We start from the raw sequence: 20,959 nt of genomic DNA, 5'->3' as shown, positions 1-20,959 counted from the left end.
TGCCCAGTTCTGATGTTGAATAATGTTATTCTGCTGTGGGTGGTGGTGATATTATTTTGACATTACAACGAGCCTTTTTTATTTGAAATTTCATGATTTGAAATTTCTTTTAGCACTTAGTGGGCTCTCGCTAGATACTGGGTGCATTGATCCATGTCTTTATTTCATAGTTTGACACTCAAAAAATTCAATTTTTCCATTTTAATGATGTGAGGCATATAAAAATGTGTAAATATCTTTTCCTTTATTTAGAAATAATCCATGCCTTCCCCCAGACACAACATAATAATGCTTAAATATTGAATACAAACAAAAGACCCAAAGTATAATTTAAACTTCATTAGATGATTTTAGTTTTCTAGCCCTCAGCAAAACTCCATCATAATAAATGATAGGAGGTGTTCCACAGCAGTATTAGAAGATAATTTATTATGGTACAGTAGGTCTGGAACTGCTATAGATGATCTCTAAAATTATTAGGTTACATTTGGAAAAGTTTCAGGAAGTCAGTGAAGATGGAATATTGTTGTCCTTCCTAGTAGACTTGCAGACATTCAAAGTGTATTTGAAATCTCTCTTAGAAAATGCTCCAAATCACTTTTCGCTACATATTAAAATGTCCTTAACTGCTCTATAACCATTAGCAGTTTAGTTGTATGATTTAAAGTGTACATGAGTAAATACATGGTTAATATTTTGGTGTTTCCTGGATATAAAAAATGTACAATATTAATACATTGGCCCAAGCCGTTTTGAACACAGTTTTATTTCACAATATTTCATGGAGTATTAATTAAAAACTGCTAATTGTAACTTGTTGAGGTCACATTAATGACATTTTTGCTTGAGGAAATATTAGCTAAATTTTATATGAGAGAAATTTTAGAAGCCTTCAAGTTACAAGAGAATATAGCTAAATTTTAGTCTCCATGTAAACTCAGACTAAGTTCCGTGGGAATTCTTTAGGTGCAAAACCATCTAACGCTAATTGTACTGACTTGGATTTGCATAATGCTTGCTAATTTTCATAGCTCTTTCTTATCCTGTTTCACATTTGATCTGCACACTGTGCCCAAGAGGATAGTATGATGGGTATTATCCTCTCTAATTTGTAATCCCCTTCTTGAGTTGTGGTCTAAGTGGAACCTGCCTAATACTGAATTCCACTGTAGAGATAAGGTTCGAGAGTATTTGCTGGACTTTCTCCTTGTGCTATTTTGATTTTAGGTCACTGGAGTACAGACTCCTCTATGATTTCTGTGCTTTGGATTGGGCTCTACGGTTATTTTTATGTCAATATCCATATGGGGTTATGGTTAAATTTTTCACTAAAGTAGTTGATTTTGACGTCAAAGCAAGTTTTTTCCCTTAGGGAATCATGCTGAGTTAGCAAGTGTCCCATCTGCTGTGAATAACAGGTATTAAAACAGTACAGCATAAATGTTAAGATCTTGGTTCTTTCTAGAGCAAGTCCTGGATTTAATTATTTTGGCCCTTGCCTTGGCAAACTTTTTAATCTCTCCAAACCTTGGTTTCTTCAACTTTAAACGGGAAATAATGCTAGTTAGTATGTTATTCAGTTCTGAGATTCAACAGGATGATTCATATACGGTATGATACAGAATAAGCATTGAGGAAATGTTCATTGCCTCTATTTTTCCTCTAAAATGTGTTTTAGCCCAAGAAGGAAGGAAGAAGGTATGTGGAATATTGTATAGATGAAGTGTTTTACACATATTTTCATGTAATCCAATAAAGAACAAGTAACCCACTGAGAATATGTACACCTTTCCCATATAAATCAGTGAACAAACTTGTTTTTAATTTTTTGGCAGACTTATGAAACCAATTAGCTTGGTAATATATATTCAACTTTAATGGGCAAGTAAATAATTAATGTTATTGCCTTTGTAAATTTAGCTTTTCAGTTATAAATTAACATAATTAAAAGAGTAATGTTTCAGTATGCATTCTACTAGCCAAATTTAAATCAGGCAATTAAACTGTAGGTTTTCTGCACCAAATGAGCTCAGCTCATAATGAGACAGACGACAGACGTAAATTTGTTTTTTCATGGTCAGGTTCATTACAAAAACATGAAGGAAAATACTTGTAGTACGTGTAATCAAGTAAATTATTCCAAGCACCATAAATTGTTTTTTCTGGGTCTTCTACCTGAAACTCAGAACTTAAACACTGTCTTTTTTTTCCCCTCTCTCCTGAAGAATGAGCTCTAGTTGCAAAAGAACACTTAGGTTTTGTCAGAATATTTTTGTGTTGGTAACTGCCTGCAGGAATCCAAATCTCTGAAGAGGATAAGCTTACTCGTGGGGGACAGGCATCAGAACCAGAGCTGAGACCATTTACGTAAAAGATGAACCATTTTGCATGACTTGAATTTGAAAGGCCAGCTGTGTGATAATTGTGTGGTGGTGGTGATGGAGAGAAATGTCTGAGGGGGTCACTGCTGTGCTCTGAATCCGTCCAGCATGAATGGAGAAAGGTATAAAGCCGTAGCTGGTATTCTCCCTGGGAAGTGAAGCAGGTGTATATTTCCCCCTTTGAAATCAGCCCGGTGGAGTACTATCAGAAAGATTTTAATCTAAAACCATATATTTTGTGACTACGTTGTTCCAAGCTGAATGACTACAAAATGGGACTTGCCTTGTGAGGATAATTGAACTGCAGACATTTTTAATCTTCAAGAAATACTGGTATGTAATTAAACATGTGCTGACTAATGATCTATATTTAACAGCTCACCACTTTGAAGAACACTAGTAAAAGTAAAATTCCGGGGCAGATTAGAATGGGCACATGTATCCCATTAATCTCCTTCTGGAGATAAACACAACTGCTTCTTTGTGCCCACTGATACATACGTAAAGTTAACCCCCCGCCTCCTCCTTTAGTGATGATGAGCTTATGAAAACATCCCGTTTTGATATTTATTTTTAATTAGTTCCATCTCTAGTGATGCATTATTTTAGTGTATAATATCTTAAGAAAGACTTGAATTCTTTGCTAGTAACTTTTGGGAAATGTGTATCCTATTGATTATGGCCTTTTTTGATTACAGAACACATTTCTTCCCCTTGATTACCGTGTGATATGGTCCTAGTCCCCTCAGGTCAAATTAAGAGTTTTTCTAAGTGCTCTATCTGATCACTCCAATTTGTTTTTCTGGACAGTGTTTTTCTTTTCTTGTCTTTTCTTTTTCAAGCATCATTGTCAATTTACTTATGATACCTGTTATGAATATTTAAAAGTAAATAAAGTTGGAAATCACAGCTAACTTTTATTTCTCATTCACCCATCAAATTACCTTGGAATAAGTCTAGAGGTCACTGGTTCTAAATCTTATTTTGGATCAGAAGCTGTGGGCCTTCTCCCTTAGGAAGATGGAAATAACAAAAGGTTTTGCATAAATTGCTGGGGGTTCATGGAACACCGAGGAAGTCATCCCTGGCTTCAAGTTCAAACCTCGATGATTAGAATTATCAAGACTGGCAGTTCTCCCGTTACTGTTCTGTTCCAATTGAGTAGTTCTCTCTAAAATGTTCTAAATTAGAACCCTTATTGTTCTAAATTAGACTCTGTTAATGGTCCGTATTGGTCATATTAACTTGCATTTGTGTGGTTTCTGCTTTGTAAAATTCTGGTTACTTTTCCAAGCTAAACCCAACACCCCTTGTGCCATGAAGCTCCCTGTCTTCTCCTGAACCTTTATGTGAACCAAAAGTAGGTAGCCTTTCTCTGTCATTCCCACATTCAACTCCCGTCCCACTTTATAGTTGTATCTCTCATTCAAGTTTGTGTGTTTGACTATGTCATAGTTGTATTTCTGCCACTATGTTCAACTTCTTCCTGGAAACAGAAATTCTGTTTTTTTTCATCACATATTTTTGTTCACATAGTGTTAATAGTAAATACTGAAGAGACATGGGCTTTTCTCAACAAGAATGACTGAAATAGGTTTGGGAGCTAACCCGGTTGCCTCTCAAAATGTGCACTGCCCTACTTCTGGGATAGAAATGTGTGAGATGTAATAAAGTAGTAGAGTAGCTTCAATTATTTATCATGATGTGGGCAATGGTTGCTACATTTGATAAAAATAATGAAGAGCGTTGTCTAATTTGATGAATTGGTGTATTGTAGGCCACTTTAGACTGTTTTGCAGTAGGGGAACTAATCCACTCTGATTGTATCAGTTATTGTGACAGAAAAATAGGAGTAACAAGATGCATGCCTTCTAGTAGCTTTCATTACTTAATTTTAATGTTAACCTTGAAAGTTATAAGTTAATGATGTTCTACTGTTTGCATTCTGTAGTATTATCAACAGATGTTAAAATATCTTTGTGAAGCAGCTAGGTATAGATTTTAAGAGCTATTCATGTGGAATCAGTAGGTAGGAACTCTTGCCTCTTAATAGCTATACAATGTTGGGCAACCTCTTTATGACTGAATTCTCACAACTGTAAAATGGGGATAATACTCATAACTGAGTATATAGTTTGTTATGAGACTGGATGCCTTGTACATATACCACACATTAAATAAATATGATCTGTTAATAGGGAAAGTTGCTGGTATTTACTTTCCATAATTCTTTCCATAAATTTTATTTAATTTAGAAAATTCTAAAGAATATAATTCCATAATTCATTATAATTTTATAATTACTTTCCATAATATATCTTTATGATATGTCCTTAATTTTATTTATTTGAAACAGCCTTTTAAAACTCCTAGTTGTATTTCCTTTAAGGATCTTGGGGGCACTGATAATTACCTTGGGTAGTATTCACATCCACAGATGAAGTTTCAACCAAGACCTTATTGCCTTTCTAAGCAAATGTTTGTTTTTATTTAATAAATTTTGTTGAGCTGTGTATATACAAATATGGAAACTCTTGGGTATGAGGGCTCATCAATTTCGGTATTTAGTTTCACTGTGAGTGCATCAAGCCAACATGGTGGTGGGGGTGGCAGTGAAATGAACCAGTTTATTATTTCAGGCTTGTTACTCTCTGATACCTTAAGAGTCCAGAGGGTAATGGAAAGTAACTCCTTTTGTAGTAGTCTAGTTATTTCTTTCCAACAATAGTAATAATGCCACCAAATCCTCACTGAGTGTGCTGATAAACCAGATCTCCAGAAATGAACACCTTGTGTTACAGTATTGGCCAATGTTAAGAGTATAAATCCTCCCAATATGTTTGATTTCAAGGTACATAATTTAACAGCCAGTTTACAAAATTCCTGGAAATTGAGCAGGATTCTTGTTAGCTGGCTTCAGCTTACCAGGACAGATTCTTTGATCTCATCTCTCAGAGCTGCCCTCTAGTTGATTGGCTAAAATAAAATTCCCCTTCTTTAGGATACCCTCTTTCTTTCCCCCCCCCCCCCTTCACCTCTTGTCTTGCTGACTTCTTAGCTTTCCTTTCAGACGCTGTGCAGATTTTATTGACTTAGTTTTGGTCCTTGTCTGATTTTTCAGTGATAGGGTGGTACAGTGGGGAAGCAGAGGGAGAGGGAGGGGGAGCCTTGCAACATAGAAGTCTTGCTCATTCCTTAACGTACAAATGGTTTAGTCTGTTGTAATTCCTTAATGTAGCCTTCATGGTTCTGTGTGGTCTGATCCCAATTTATTTTTCCATTGTGAGAGGTTATAACGTTCCATCCTGAAAATGTGTAATGCCTTCATCCATATACAACTTCTTTAAGTTCCTTGAAAGCACAACATTCTCTCTTCCAGGATCTCCTACAAGGAGCTCTTTCTGCCTAGGAAGCTCTTCACCTTTCTTCCCCTCTTCTTCGGTTTTCATCCAGGTAAACACTCTTCAGCGTCACAGCTCAAGAACACGCCCCTCCCTGTGATGACCCAAATGAAGGTTATCCTTTGGTGATCTTGCACACCCTGATACTTAACTCTGTCAAACCATTTTTTGTATCAGTCATTTCTCAACACAGAGATGAGTGTTTGAAAGGCACTACATGTATATTTGCCAAATGAGAAACCATGGCCTTTGAGGGCACTTAGAGATTAGGAATCGGGAGATCGTGCATCATTTGGGGCAATTCAGAAGATCTTTAAGACTTTGTTTTTTTCATCTATACAAACTTGTTTCTGTTTTTACGTTTTCAGGAACTCCCAGCTCACATGTGCTTTGATGATCAGTGTCAAAGTGTAACATTTAACATAGCCCTTTGGGCCTGAATTCTTTTAAGACCTGAGAGGCAACCTTGTGCCATGGTTTGTAAGTGTGGACTCTGGATTTAAACTGTCTTAATACAAATCCCAGCACTGCTACTTCTGACAAGGTGCTTGGTGTCCTCTCCTATGAAGTGGAGATGATGATAGAACATTCCTAATAAGTTAGGGAGAAGAACTGAGTCAGTACATATAAACGGGACTTCGATCTTTTTCACTCACCGATAGTGTTCTTTCCCTCCTCTCCTGATAACATTACTTGGCGTAATTCCTTCTCTGCCTTCTGGGAGATAGTACAGCATTGGATTGGCTGCCGGCCGTTAGCACAACGATTTTGAGAAAGCATGGAATGGTTTTTTTTTGTTCTCCTGTTTCCTCTCAGCATTGAGCTGCTTCGTGTACATTGGCAATTTTATTTTTCAAACAAGTACTCTTGCCCTGTATCCAAAATAACTTTTCGAATTAAGGTAGTGATGTGTTCCATTCTCAGGGGTAATTATCTGTAATGCTTTATTTTTAGAGTAATATCCAGTAATTTTCAGAAGCTGGAGCTTGTCATAAAATCATTGAAAGATAAGTAATTTTCTTCTAACTACTCCTGGAGAGTAGCTCAATTGATTCCAATCGTGCTTGAGAAGGGAGTTTAGCATTCAGGTTGCCAGTTTATACACACAGTGAGGATAAATATGTTATGAACTGTCTGAGATTTGGGGTGGGGAGGGAACTATGAGGAAATAGGCAAATGAGAGAAACTTACTAGAAAATCCAGTTCCAGTAAATAGGACATACTTCTGCTACTGAAGGAAGGAAATGACTTTTACATCCATGGAACATCTGGAACTTCTCTAAGCCGGTGAACCCGACCTCCTCATGAATGAGGCGGGGGAGAAAAGAGAGTCCATGTCTTCGACAAATCATCTCCAAATTATTGTGGTATCTTTTTGAGGGCATGGGGAACAAAGATCACACCTTCTATTTACAGTGTGCTAAAGACTAGAGACCAGAAGGGGCATGGCTGGTGCCTCACAAACAGAAGAATGGCCAGTATGGCCGGCACATGTTAAGTAGGTAGAAGTGTAGAATACAAGATGAGACCAGTGAAACGGGCCAGACCTCGGATCTTCTAAACCACAGTGAGGATTTGAGATTGTGTTATAAAAGTCATGGGAAACCTTCGGAAAATTTAGGCGGAGGAGTGGAAGTGACTTAGGTTTCAAAGCTCATTCCTGCTATAGGGAAGAAAAAGGGGTGGGGTCAGCCCAAGATGGGTTGATGAGAGACCGTTAAGAAGGTTGTAGAAATATTCCAGACAAGTGGAGATGTGCTTTTAGGGGCTCCTTCTAGGAGAGGAGAGTGGACAGTAGATGGAGAAGCCACCACCATGTGAGAAGCATTGCAGGTAAGCTGCTGAGTGGCAGTTGTCCTGGATGCTTAGCAGGATTATGTGTGGCTCTTCATGTGAAAACATTGAGAAAAGCAGCGTGTATTCTGTGTGTAAGCATGCGCGTGCGTGTATTGACGAGGTAGAGTATATAACCTTGCCTTAACTGTATTTGTTAAAACTGGAGGCTACGTGTAGAATTGTTTTTATGCTTTCTTATGTAATTGTGAAGGAGTTCAAGGATTGACCCATTTGTTCTCCTTTTTAATAAACCATTTTTCCTCTTAGAAATTTCTCAACTTAGAACTTTCAGTAAGCAAGCTATAAAATTGAGATAGAAGTTTTTGGACTTCAGCCAAATGGTTCATGTAAGTTCATGAACGTCACTTGGTGCCAGATGGCTAAGAACAATTATCAGGCATTTCTTTCAACTGTGATGTTTTCAGAGAACTTTATGATAAGCGACTAATTTAACTTCACATTTGCCTAGTAAGAAGTGAAGGGAAAAAATAATAGCTATCTAAGGCACAATTATGTAACTCATACAGCTCTGTGGGTTCTTAAAAAATATTAAGTGTAGTGACTTAGCTTCTACTGTGGTGGGAAACAGATGGTTCGGAAAGGCTTAGGACCAGCAAACCTGTATTTCCCCGTACTTCATGCCTAGACTTACGGAATTGTTTGGATTTTGTGTTTGTTTTGAAAATCAAAACAGGATGCTAGACCTGTCTTGTACTCTTTTCTCCTTTCAAAACTGTGGGTATTCTTATGCCTCCTTCACAGAGTGGAAAACTGAGGCTGGATGAGTAGGTCGATTGCTTTAAGTTTGCGGAACAGGGATTTGGTTCAAAGGTTTGAGTGACTCTGTAGTCTTTGTTTTGACATTAGATGACAGCTTTCCTCTCCTTGGTGAGGCTACAAGGCTCTTCCTCTCCCTAGCCAGGCCCTTGGCTGGCCCACAATGCGTATCTGTGTTGTTTTATAAACTTTCCATAATCTACCTCTTGATGGGGCTAAATATGTTTCTAAATCTAATCTTTCTGGTTTCTAATGTGATTTCAGTGAAAGCTTATTTCCAATGCAATGGTTTTGCAATTATAGTGGAGTCTCAGCTTATGTGCATTTAATTTATGCAAATTCAACTGTACGTGCATAGCAAATAAAAAGAGAGCCATTTACATAGTGCAGAGGATTCTGTCCCCTGTTCCATGCAGTGGGCACATGCTACAGAAGAAGAGAGGCTGTATTCTGCTGTTCTCAGTGTCTGTCCCAGTCGTTGGCCCCCCTGTAGGGTGAGAATTTGGTCTGAGTGAAGTTCTATCCCTTAATCATACTTACTTTTCACACTCTAAGGCCCGTAAGATGAGTCTTCACTTTGTTCAACTAAAGAAGTGTGTGGTACAAAACGGAAGGAAGGTTCCCCCCGCCCCGGATCTGTTCATTTAACAAATACTAAATCAGCATTTATTATGTAGCAGCACTGTTCTAGGTGCTAGGAATACTACTGGGGATACAGTGAACTACTAGAATAGATCACCTGCCCTCACAGAAATTAGAGTAGTGGCTTCTGAAATCTATCAGTTAATGTGCCACCTTCCTAAGATATTTTGAAGAATGATGTTGGTTTTATGTGGTTTTCACTTTGCTGATTTTAACATTAAATCCCTCTGTCCAGCCAGTTTGAAGACACTTGGGCACTTTTTTAGAAAACTAAACATATTCTTACTTCATGATCTAGTGACTATGCTCCTTAATTTTATCCCAAAGAGTTGAAAACTTAAGTCCATAATACAGAAACCTGCTCCTGAGTGTTTAGAGAAGAGTTATTCATGATTGCCCAAACTTGGAAGCAACCAAGATGCCTTTCCGGAGGTGAATGGGTACAGAAACTGTGGTACAAACAGACAATGGAATATGACTCAGTGCTCTAACGAAATGAGCTGTCAAACCATGAAAAGAACTGGAGAAGACTTAAATGTGGATTACTAAACGACAGAAACCAATTTGAAAAGGCTATGTACTGTGGGATTCCAACCAAATGACATTCTGGAAAAAGTAAAACTATAGCCATATTTAAAATCTTAGTGGTTGTCAGGGATTAGAGGGAAGGGAGGGACAGACAGATGGAGCGCAGGGGATTTTTAGGACGATGGAAATATTCTGTATAAATACTGTTACGATGTATAAATACCTGCCATGAAACATTTGTCAAAGCCTATGAATGTGTAAAACCAAGAGGGAAGCCTATGGTAACCTATTGACTTGGGTGGTGATGATGTATCAGTGTAATGGCTCATTGATAGGAACAGATGGACCACTGATTCAGGATGTTGCGGATGGGAGTGGCCATGCGTGCTTAGGAGGAGGAAACATATGAGAACTCTCTGCACTCTCTGCTCCAGTTTGTTGTCAACCTAAAACTGTAAAACTGCTTTTATAGTCTCTCTCTCTCTCTCTCTCTCTCTCTCCCTCCCTCCACCCCCCCCCCCCCACTGGTACTCTCTCTTTCTCAACAAATAAGCATTAAAAAAAATAAACCCCTTGTTCCTCTCAGGCACCCCCACGTAAGCCACAACTCCTTATGTGTCCTATATATTCTTACTAGTTTTTTGATAATAGATAGAATGCAGGTGTATCGTTGTGCCAGTATCATAGAAACATTTGGAAAGATGCTATTTGGTAAGGCATGGTCCTTCAAGATGGGAATCGGGCAGTAGAGAACTGGATCCTTGTTGCTCATCTGGCCCCAATCACTTTTGTGACTTTGGACAAGCCACTTAAGTCATCTGCAAAGTAGTAGAATCTGACTGGCTGGTCCCTATGATCCTGTCCAGTCCTTTTCTTTGAAATATTTTTAACTGGATGATTTCAACTTGGTCCTAATTATTTAACAGTGTTACGGTAACATCCCTCCAATGTCACAAATTACAGGTCATATTTTTATTCCTTTAAAAAGTAAAAATATTTAAAGATATAAAGGTGGATAGTATTACAGTGCACTCTTCTGTGGGCTTCCTCATAGGGTGGATTCCTACTACCTCTTACATAATTCTTTGGAAATGGCTGCAAAATTGTTCTTACATTTATGGTGAGAGTAAAACTATTTTATATTGTGGGACACCCTTTGCTTTTAGAGGTCACTTTGGAGAAAGTATTCAATATGACCTAACAGAGATCACAGGACAGTCCATTTATTTTCAGTTTTTATAATATTTTATTGTACAAGGTTACTTTTTTTGAATTAAGGAAAATCATAAAACGAACGGTTGTGTGTCTATCACCCAGCATGGCAAATCCTAAGATTTTGCAATATTTGCTTCCCAATTGTTGAAGTAATAAAATACTAATGGTTAAAGTTTCATATGCAAAAAAAAAATTTAAAGATTTTTGAAAACATTATTTTGAGAGAGAGCAAGCCAGAGAGAGGGGGAGAGGGAGAGAATCTCAAGCAGGCTTCACGCTCAATGTGGAGCCTGATATGGGACTTGATCCCACGACACTGGGGTCATGGCCTGAGCCAAAATCAAGAGTCCAACGCTCAACCCACAGAGCCACCCAGGTGTCCTGGAAAAAAATTGTTTTTAAAATGAATTTCCCAGGGAGCCTGTGTGGCTCTGTCTGTTAAGCATCCGACTTCGGCTCAGGTCATCATCTCAAGGTTCATGAATTCAAGCCCCGCGTCAGGCTCTCTGCTGACAGCTCAGAGCCTGGATCCTGCTTTGGATTCTGTGTCTCCCTCTCTCTCTGCCCTCCCCTACTCCTGCTCTCTCTCTCTCTCTCTCTCAAAAATAAATAAAACTAAACAATCAAAAATAAAATGAATTTCCCATTTCTGTTTGTAAGTGTGTCACACACTCATTAAGAGGAAAAAAATAATGAGAATTAAAGAGGTCAAAAGCCTACATAATTTCACCACCTAGAGACAACTAGTACCATTTTTATCACATTCCTTTGTTTAAAAAGTTGCTCTATGTTGGGGAACCTGGGTGGCGCAGTCGGTTAAGCATCCGACTCTTGATCTTGGCCCAAGTCATGATCTTGCAGTTCGTGGTTTCAAGCCCCGCATCGGCCTCTGCACTGATGGTGCAGAGCTTGGTTGGGATTCTGTCTCTCTCTGCTCCTCCCCTCTCTCTGCTCCTCTTTCTCTGCTCCTCCCCTGCTTGTGCTCTCTCTCTCTCTCTCTTAAATAAATAAACTTAAATTTTTTTTTTAAAGTTGCTCTATATGGTTTTATCTGGCAAATAGTTCCCCTTATTTTATTATGGAAACTTAAATTTTAAAATAGAGGGAACAGGGTAATGAAATCCTAGGTAACCATAAATGAACTGTAAGACTTGCAAATTCATTAGCAGTCTTGTTTCATACATCACCCAGACCTCACTTGAGCAAATTCCTACCCATAACCTTCTTCCTTCAATATTGCTGGTTCATCTCTAAATGGTAACATCCTTTTTATAAATAAAACAATGTCATTCTTATACCAAGGATATTATTTTGTACTAGCAAATACCTAGTCTTTTTTGAAGTGGCTGCTGACATTTTTTTTCTTTCACTTTGTTTCTCAAGATCCAAATCCCTTTCAGCCCTCAAAAGTGACGGTCTTTCTGAAGTTTCTCTTAATCCATATGTTCCCATCACTCTTCTCCTTGTGATTTATTTGTTGAAGATGATCTTGTTCTTGATCCTGCAGACAGTTCCACAGCCTGGATGCTGCTCATTGTATCCCTCTGTTGTGTAAGCAAATTCCTTGGTCATGTGCATTTCCTTTAAGCTAGCAAGTTTAATTCAGGTCACATGTTTTTGGCTAGACTGCTTCCTAGGTGAAGCTATTGTGCCTCCATAAGGAGGCACCTGTTATCTTTCTTTTGTAATATTAGCACCCATTGGTGATTATTACCTGGATGCATTATTTCATTAGGGGTTAAACAGTGGAGACATTCTACTTTTTTTTATTTTGTTTCATTTTTTGGTGAGAAACTTCTACAAATGGTAACTTCTTTTCTTCAGTATTTGATTATGCGTCCTAAGGAAAGGCAGGACAGAAGGTTGATTTCCATTTATTTACTATTTTCAAAGTAATGTTGTGGTTCTCTCGTGTCTTCCAAAGGTGACCAGTAAGATTTTTTTTTTCTTCTTAGTATCATTATGAACTCACTGATTTAAATATATCTGTGGTATTTTCATTCTTTGCAGTATTAGGATCATTTATGTTCTAATTTTCTCATGTGTAATTTGGATTTCTTATTATGAGTGTTGCTGAGTTCATGGGCTATTTGCATGTTTTTTTCTTGTAAACTCCCTGTTGATATCCCTTGCCTATTTTTCTAGACACTTATTAGTATTTTTCTTTTCTATCTTTATAAGGTATTTAGATTGGGAATATTAACTCTTTTATCCTACAAAATGAAAAGATTACCCCTCAAAAACTCACGTAAGCAATATAAGGAGCAAAACATAGGCAGTTTTTATCATAGACAAACATGAGTTCATGACCCATCAGGAAAGACTCTAGGGGTGGTTGGAAGCCCAGAGCCTAAACTCACTCTCCAGGGTTCCAATCCATACTCTGTACTGTGGCACAACTTGCTTGAATACTCTGAGCCTTCTCCTTCTCCATATGCAAAAAGAGAATCCCAATAGCACTGCTTCATTTTGGAGCATTTCTTGAGCAAATGTAAGCTCAGAACAGTGCTGGTACAAATGAGCTCAATAGCTAATCATTTCTGAGACTTTGATTACTTAACAAAACCAATGATAATGTGTTATGCTTTTATTAACATCTTGGGGGTTGGACAATAATTCTGCCCCTCTCATTCTCAGGTGATTTGGGTTTATCCAATGCCTCAGTCATTCCCTAGACTGGCCTTCCCTCTTTGCCACCACAGAATTAGCAAGGAAAAGGTATAACTTGCTTTGGAGATCAATCAGTGAAGGAGATCAGACATAATGGTTAATATATGTCCACATACAGATATAATGCCTATGCAATGTCTCCATGTTACATTCTTACTCTGTTCCTCAAAGAAAGAAACATGACGCAGATAGGTTTGATGTTCTCAATGTCTTGTTCTAGTACGTTCTAACGTAATGTTGCACGTAATATTTTTCACCTCCTAAAATCCTTGTCAGAGCTAGTTGAGGTGTTGTTATGCCCTTTTAATAAGAAAATTCATACCACTATGAATTATAACATAAGCACATTATATTAATTCAAACGTACCATCATTGTATTAAAGTTATTCCTCAAAAAGAACGCTTTGAGATATGTATTGTGACTTCTGTCTTGCAGATGAAGCACTGAGACGTAAAAAGCATGTCCAAAGATACAGATAGTGGGCAGCTGAGCCAGGAATCAAACCCATGCAGGTATCTGATACTTTCAGCCAGTATGACCTTTGCAGTTTATGGTAACAAGGCAAGACAGTGTCCATGTTTACAGCCTCTTAGAATGACATGTTTTTGCTGAGCACCCTTGAGTGTTCATGGTGTCATAATCTTGTGGATCTAACTTCTATATGTCACCAAGAGCAGGAGATCAGAGACTGGGGTTCCAGGGATGAGGTGATGCTTTCTTATATTTTCTTTACTGTGTTAGTATCTAGAGGTAGATGGAAAGCTGCCACTTAAAATGGCCCCTGGTAACTTAACTACTGGTTCGCTGAGGCATGTACTCAAGCTGTGTCTCCATGCTAACATATAAGAGGGGTGTGATAAACTCACCACTGGCTGGGTTTGAGGTGGCTTAGGAAGCCTACTGTCTGGATTTGAGGCCATGTGAGGTACTGTGCTGCCACTGTGAATTTTGTTGGGATCTACAAGGTCGAATGGTCCATAGATGTGTGGAAGTTGATGGAGAGTTTGAATACATGAGTCATGCAAAGAGCAGGTGTATTTAAGGAATCGTATATATACTTGCTATTAGGCTGGGAACAAAGACGGCTTCTCTGGTGACAGTGATACATTTCCTAAAGCAAAGGTGAACCTGTATTTGTAGATAGCGAAAATAGCAAATGTCAGACTGGGAGAAATAGTGGATAGGTGCATATGGAAAGGGGTGAGGGTGGGCATCTATCCTTCGATGAATGTTAAATTTTAAAAGCACATCTTGTGGGCCACCGCTGTTTCTGCCTACAGACTGTCAGTGTCTGACCCTCTTGATGAAGTTGGAGATAAATCATTTGTTAACTAGCCAAAGAAAAATGCAGATGAACAATGAGCCCAAAAGCTAGCAAATTCTTTCAAGTTTCATTATAATGTTCAGTGACATTTCTTCTAGCGTCCCTTTGATTTCACTATTCAATTTTTTTAAATGTTTATTTTGAGAGAGCGAGTGAGCATAGCATGCACGTAAGCAGGGGCAGAGACAGAGAATCCCAAGCAGGCTCCATGCTGCCAGCACAGAGCCTGACAACTGGGGCACAATCTCACTAACCGTGAGATCATGACCTGAGCCGAAATCAAGAGCTGGACGCTCAACCGATTGAGCCGCCCAGGCTCTCCTCACCATTCAATGCAAAAGGCTCACCAGGTAAGAAAATGAGGTGTTAATGAGTTGGCAAGAGATCAGGTATCTGAAAGTCACTAGATATATCCTATTATCCTTAAAATCCAGTGACACAACTATTCTTCATTTATTCCCTAGTAATTTGATGGTTTGGTGTCCAGATTAGGAATAAATAGAAGACTTCCAGATTTAGCCCAAAGGTAGTGATTGCAGTTACAGATGAGCACCCAGATCTCCAAAATATTTTATGTTTTACCGACCCAAAGCTGTTTCAATAAAGTTAGCTGGTAGGAAGTGTAATTAATATTTTAGAAACTGAGTCCACTACCAGTGGTGATTGGGTGCAGGGCATCTGCTGTTCAGGAGGCAACTGTCCCAACATGGGGTGTGACCTCCTCTATGGCTTTGGAAGAAACCTGCCCTCTCCTGTATCTGGGTGCTTTCACTCTATCTGGCAGAAACCAAGCCCGGCCAGTCTTCCCACTTAGGTGCTTAGGAGACTGACTGAATTCTTTCCTTGAAGATAAGACTGTGGCATTTCTGAGCATCAAAACTCCCCTGGACCAGATCTAAAATCTAGGAAAGAATCCTTTGTGATTTTCAGTGTATTTGGAGAACACCGCGAAGCTCCAGGGTTGGTTCTGAGTTAAATCCTGTCACTTTCTAGTTGCGGGATCCCACGCACATTACTTTAATGAGGTCTTCGTATGCAGATGGAGGTAATGAACATGTAACGCATTGCTGGCAAACACAAATGCCACGTGTATGTCTGTGAGGTGCAGCCTTGGACACATACATGGTTTGTGTATAATCACAGTGCTTCTCCTTGAAAGGGAAGTCCTCTAGGGCAGTGCTTCTCCAGTTCCTGGTAAAACCCAGCCTAGTTCATTGGATTTAAATTCACGGTTCATCCCTTCCCCCTGGCCCGCTTCCACTCAGAAATCTTATTCGAGATACATAGTTCCTAGTATCTTTATGTCCCTCTCCTATTCTGCCTCGTCCTGCCCTCTCTGGCGAGTGTGTCTGGGTGCATTTGTGTTGTGTTGTACACTCACAGGAATCATTATTAACTCAGTCCAATCATTAGAGAGGTGTGGTTCACACTCTGCCATCAGAACAGCCACTAATTGATGCCTCTTGAAAAATGACATATTCCCTGAAACATTCAAGGCTGCCCAACAGGCAGAGATTACACCCACCTCTGTGATTAGCACTCTAACCATGCAGACGTTGGTGATTGAAGACACATGTTGTTCTTTGTTGACATTATTCCCTTTGGCAATATTCCTAGCATATCCTTTCTCAGTTTATTTTGCCATATAACAGCATTAATCCCATCACATTCCTGAAGATTTCAAAAAACGCTGATTTCTGCAGCTGTGTCCTCTGAGCCCGGTACCTTCTAACCATACCATCCATGTAGCATTTTGTTAATGAATGGAATATATACTTGCGGATTTGGTGGCTACTTTTTTGTTTCTTTGCTGCAGGAGGGAAATAAACCAGGATCAACTGAGAAGAGGTGTGTGTGTTGGATGGGGGCTGGGCAGCAAACTAAGGAAATGAGCTCAATTCTTGAGAAAACCAAGAATTAGAGAGTTCTCTATAAAATCAGCAGAAATTAGGCTCTGTATAGCGGGGCACTCTCTGTCACTACTTGAGACAATCCACAGCTTTGGAGGAGTTTGTCCAATCTTCCCATATCTGGGCAGAAGTTAAGAAATGGGAAAAGACAACAAAAAACTGCTGGAGTAAAAGCTTCATGAGGATAGGAATGAAATCGTTAATCTTCCCTGCCCTTAACAAAGTGCATGGTCAATATTGTGTGTTCAAAAAACGTGTTCGTAAATGCATTTCTGGGCAAGTCCTTCAGTGACTCAGTATGGAGTATACGTAACTTGTCCCTGAAGCATCCTAACTTATTATTGGGTTGTAGTGTAGTTAAACCTGAAAAGTAAGTGACATTTTTATGTTGTTACTACCTGCGCATAGTTTCCTAATATCAGTTAGGAAAAAAAAAGGAAGAAAGATGAATCCAGATAGAGACTCAAATTCTCGAAGCAGTCAGCACAATTTTCTTCATAACTCCATGTATCATTGTGCCAAATGATAGCATTGTGTGCCTTCCAAATTGGGTTTCTTGGCTTTGGAATGCAGGAATAATTGTAGACTGTGGCTTTATGATTATCAGCCTAAAAGAATTCTAGGGACAAGATCATCCTTAGATTGCTGGTCATCAGCAAGAGGATAAGAAAAGAACCAGAGAACTTGAGTGTCTCATGTCGCAGATTTCTGCCATCTGCCCTTAGAAAATAGGGGCAGTTGGGGTAAAGCCTTTCCAGAGAAAGTCATCAGGGGCCGCAAAAGCAGTTGCGTGTGACGAAAGATGGAGAAGATTAAGACTCTGCAGGCAGGTAGAGAAAAACTTGAAATTTCATGCAGGATGGTGGCCTGCAATCATGCAAAATAAAAATTAAGAGCAACAAATATTGAGTCCTTAGGCCCTGCACAGTAACAGGTGATTCACCTATGTTACCTTGTTTGATTTCCATAAACCCCGTATAGACAGCTATTTCTATCCACTCGCTTTGACAGAAAAATGATATTTAGACAGGTGGAGTGTCTTGGTTCAGAGTTCCACAGTGGTGGAAACAGGATGTGAATGCTAGCACTGTCCTGAACCCTAGTTCTTAAATATTGCACCCTGCTTCGTAACCAGTCTTCGACTACTCAGAATGACGAAGCCTTTTACTAATTACAAAGGAAAGCAATCAATTTTGGGGGAGTGAGGACCTCTTTGAAGGGCATGTATTTTAGCTCAGCGAGCATCAGGATCTCAGGAAGGGGAAAGGATCCCACTGAAGGCATTTGGTGCGTTGGTGGCCCAACTAGCCTCAGATCCATAGTTCTTTGATCCCTGCCCCACACCTTTTCCCTAAACCTATTTCTCCTCTTGCCTTTATCTAATCTTGGATCCGGTTTCCTCATATTCACTCAAGAAAGGCAGGGACTGAAATTTGAGGGAGGGACAAAAAATAAGTGTAGAGGAAAGGCAGTGGAAACTGAGAAAGATGAGGTGAAGGTTAATAGTGAGAATGCTACATAAGGGTGTAAGCAGAGCCATCCCACTATGTGAAATATATTCTCTTGAGTTTCTAGAAAACCTTTGGGCTCTTCAAATATAAAATACATCTTCTGTGTCACCTGCCGGGCTGTACTGAACCTATTCCTAATGCCAACACTAATCGGTCCTCATGTGCTGTGATTACATAGTATCAGGAATACTGGAGACAGATGCTTTTGGTTTAAACCTGGCTCATCCATTTATCATCTGAGTGGCCTTGAGAAGGTTTATGTAACCTTCCTGTTTGTTCGTTCATTCATTCGTTCATTCATTCATTCATTCATTCAAAAATAGATGTTGAGCTCCATGTTGGTGCTAGGCTGTACGTGAAGTGCTGGAGATCCAGCAGGATACCAGGGATAAAATGTCTTGTCTGCATGGAACTTGTGTGTTACTGGGAAAAGGTAGATAATTGAGTAAACCATGTAGTATATGAGCAGGTCTTTACCAATTTGTAAACAGTGAAGGGGGGATGAGGAGATGTTGTCAGGGTTTACTATTACCAGCAATTGTGAAAAGGTCACACTGGAAGGAAGATATAAAGTAATGAGGGGAGAAAGAGCCTTCCAGGTAAAGGAAAAGTGCCCAAGTCTGCAGTACAGCTAGAGGAATAGTTGGGAGGCCAAGATGGCTGGAGAGGAGTCAGTGAGGGTGAGGGTAGGAGATAAGGACGGTGGTAACAGAGCTGTGTCATGTGGAGCCTTTTCGGCCGGTATAATGACTTTGACTTTGGTTCTGAGTGAGGTGGAAGGTTTTGAGCAGGGGAGTGTCATGGTCTTACTCAGGGGTCTAGTTGAGAGTGACAGCCATGGCTTGAGCATACCTGCTGTGCAAACTTATAGATCTATAATGATGCCAGGAACCAGAGTGTGAGCGAAGGAGAGGGTAAAGTGGTCAGCTTTTGGATTTATCCTGATGATAAAACCACTGAATTTTGAAGAGAACATGGGGTATGTATGAGAGAGAGGACTCAAGGTTGACTGGCAGGGTTTGCACCTGACCAGCAGGGTGAATAAAATTGCCTTTGAGAAGGAATAAATTAGGAAGAGTGTGATCCTCACTTTTTTTTATTCAGAGGGTGTTGTGTGGGTAATAGAATCAGGACTTCACTTTGGGCATGTCCTGACATGTCTGTCAGAATTCCAAGCAGAGTTGTTGGATAGTCCGTCGATCTGAGAGTCTGGAGTTCAGCGAAGTACCTGGGTCAGGAGATGATCTCAGAGTTGTCAGGGTATAAATAGTTTCCTGAGCCTTGGAGCTCGGGGATGCCCCTGCTGAGTGAGTTCACAGAGAAGATAGTTTCAGGACTGAGTTCCAAGATGCTCTTATCTTGAACATTGTAAGAGAGGGGACTCACAGAGGTAGCCATGATGGAGCGGCCAGTGATGACAGGCAAGTTTGGTATCTTAAAAGCCAGGGGAGGGAACTGTCTCAAAGTGAAGAAGGGATGCATTGTCCCCTTTGTCTCATTTTATTTTAGTTTTATTTTATTTTTTTTAATTTTTTTTAACGTTTATTTATTTTTGAGACAGAGAGAGACAGAGCATGAACGGGGAAGGGGCAGAGAGAGAGGGAGACACAGAATCGGAAGTAGGCTCCAGGCTCTGAGCCATCAGCCCAGAGCCCGATGCGGGACTCGAACTCACGGACCGTGAGATCATGACCTGAGCTGAAGTTGGACGCTTAACTGACTGAGCCACCCAGGCGCCCCTTGTCTCATTTTAACATAGACCACAGTGTGAAGCACATTTGCTTGTTTTTATTCAAGATTTGCTTGATTCACTGGTGCAAATATGCCACCAGTAATGAATTATCTTGGGGAAAAAAATCTCTTTTTTAGTTTCCCTATGAAGTGAAATGAGCAAATTTGGTTATTTGTGTCCTAAAAAATCTGCCAGCCTTGATGCAGTGTGACCTTTTCTGCTTTTGTATGATTACTCAAGTCTAATCAAGACTGAATCCATTCAGGTATTATTTGTATTTATGCCAATCAGAATTTAATGTGTCTTCTGTTTAGTCTATTCAAGTCAAATGGTTTAGAATTTAATATCCTTGTTGAAGGTCCGGTTTAGGTTTCATTTATGAATATCTTCTTTCTCTTATGATGTTTTGTGTTTGTTTTTTTTCTTTTGCTGTTGTTGTTTTTGTAGCCGTGGAAGAAACCTCCATCTTCAGAAGGCAGTACTGGAACCCGTGTGGAGGTTAAGAACACTATCCCGTTGGTGGTGGCCTGAGGAGACTATCTCAACCCCAATGTTGCCCTGAAATTTGTGTTCAAGATTCAAGAAGATTAGGACTGCTAAGGTATGGACCTTTGATCTTGAGATCTATATGTATATATACACATACATTTAAGGATACACACACACACACACACACCCATACACGTATATAGATTTATATATGTGTATATATGTGTGTGCGTGAATATATATATATATATATATACATATATATATACATACATATATATATATACACACGTACACATATATTTATGGCAAAATATATAAATATATATTTAAGGCAAAAAAATTAAAGATACTTAATCATTTTCATTCTTTTCTCCTCCTCATACCCCATTTCTCTTTCCTTTCTCCTTTCCTCTTTTCGAGCAATGATCTTCTCTCTTGCTACTAACTTTTGGGATGTGGTGGGATGAATAAAGGTACAGTGAGAGAAGCCAAAGTCCACGTGGTCTCCATAATAATGAAGTGACCAGAGGGGAGTGAGA

General features: G+C 39.3%; 1 protein-coding gene across 4 annotated transcripts in view; it reads left to right on the top strand.

Annotated features, from left to right (window-relative positions):
* The window catches only part of SGCD (sarcoglycan delta), a 946,774-nt gene that overhangs the window by 360,679 nt on the left and 565,136 nt on the right, over positions 1–20,959 (top strand). For 3 of the 4 annotated variants that reach the window (XM_019839908.3, XM_045036411.1, XM_045036400.1), the window contains exon 2: positions 20,376–20,529. The gene's annotated coding sequence lies outside the window, so the exon portion shown is untranslated. Of the gene's footprint in view, positions 1–13,892; positions 13,964–20,375; positions 20,530–20,959 lie in introns of those variants that run through there. The other variant, XM_045036405.1, reaches the window with a different exon arrangement.

Source organism: Felis catus, chromosome A1 (assembly GCF_018350175.1).
Source record: "Felis catus isolate Fca126 chromosome A1, F.catus_Fca126_mat1.0, whole genome shotgun sequence".
NCBI classification, from domain to species: Eukaryota; Metazoa; Chordata; class Mammalia; order Carnivora; family Felidae; genus Felis; species Felis catus.
This window is presented reverse-complemented; position numbering and strand designations above follow the sequence as displayed.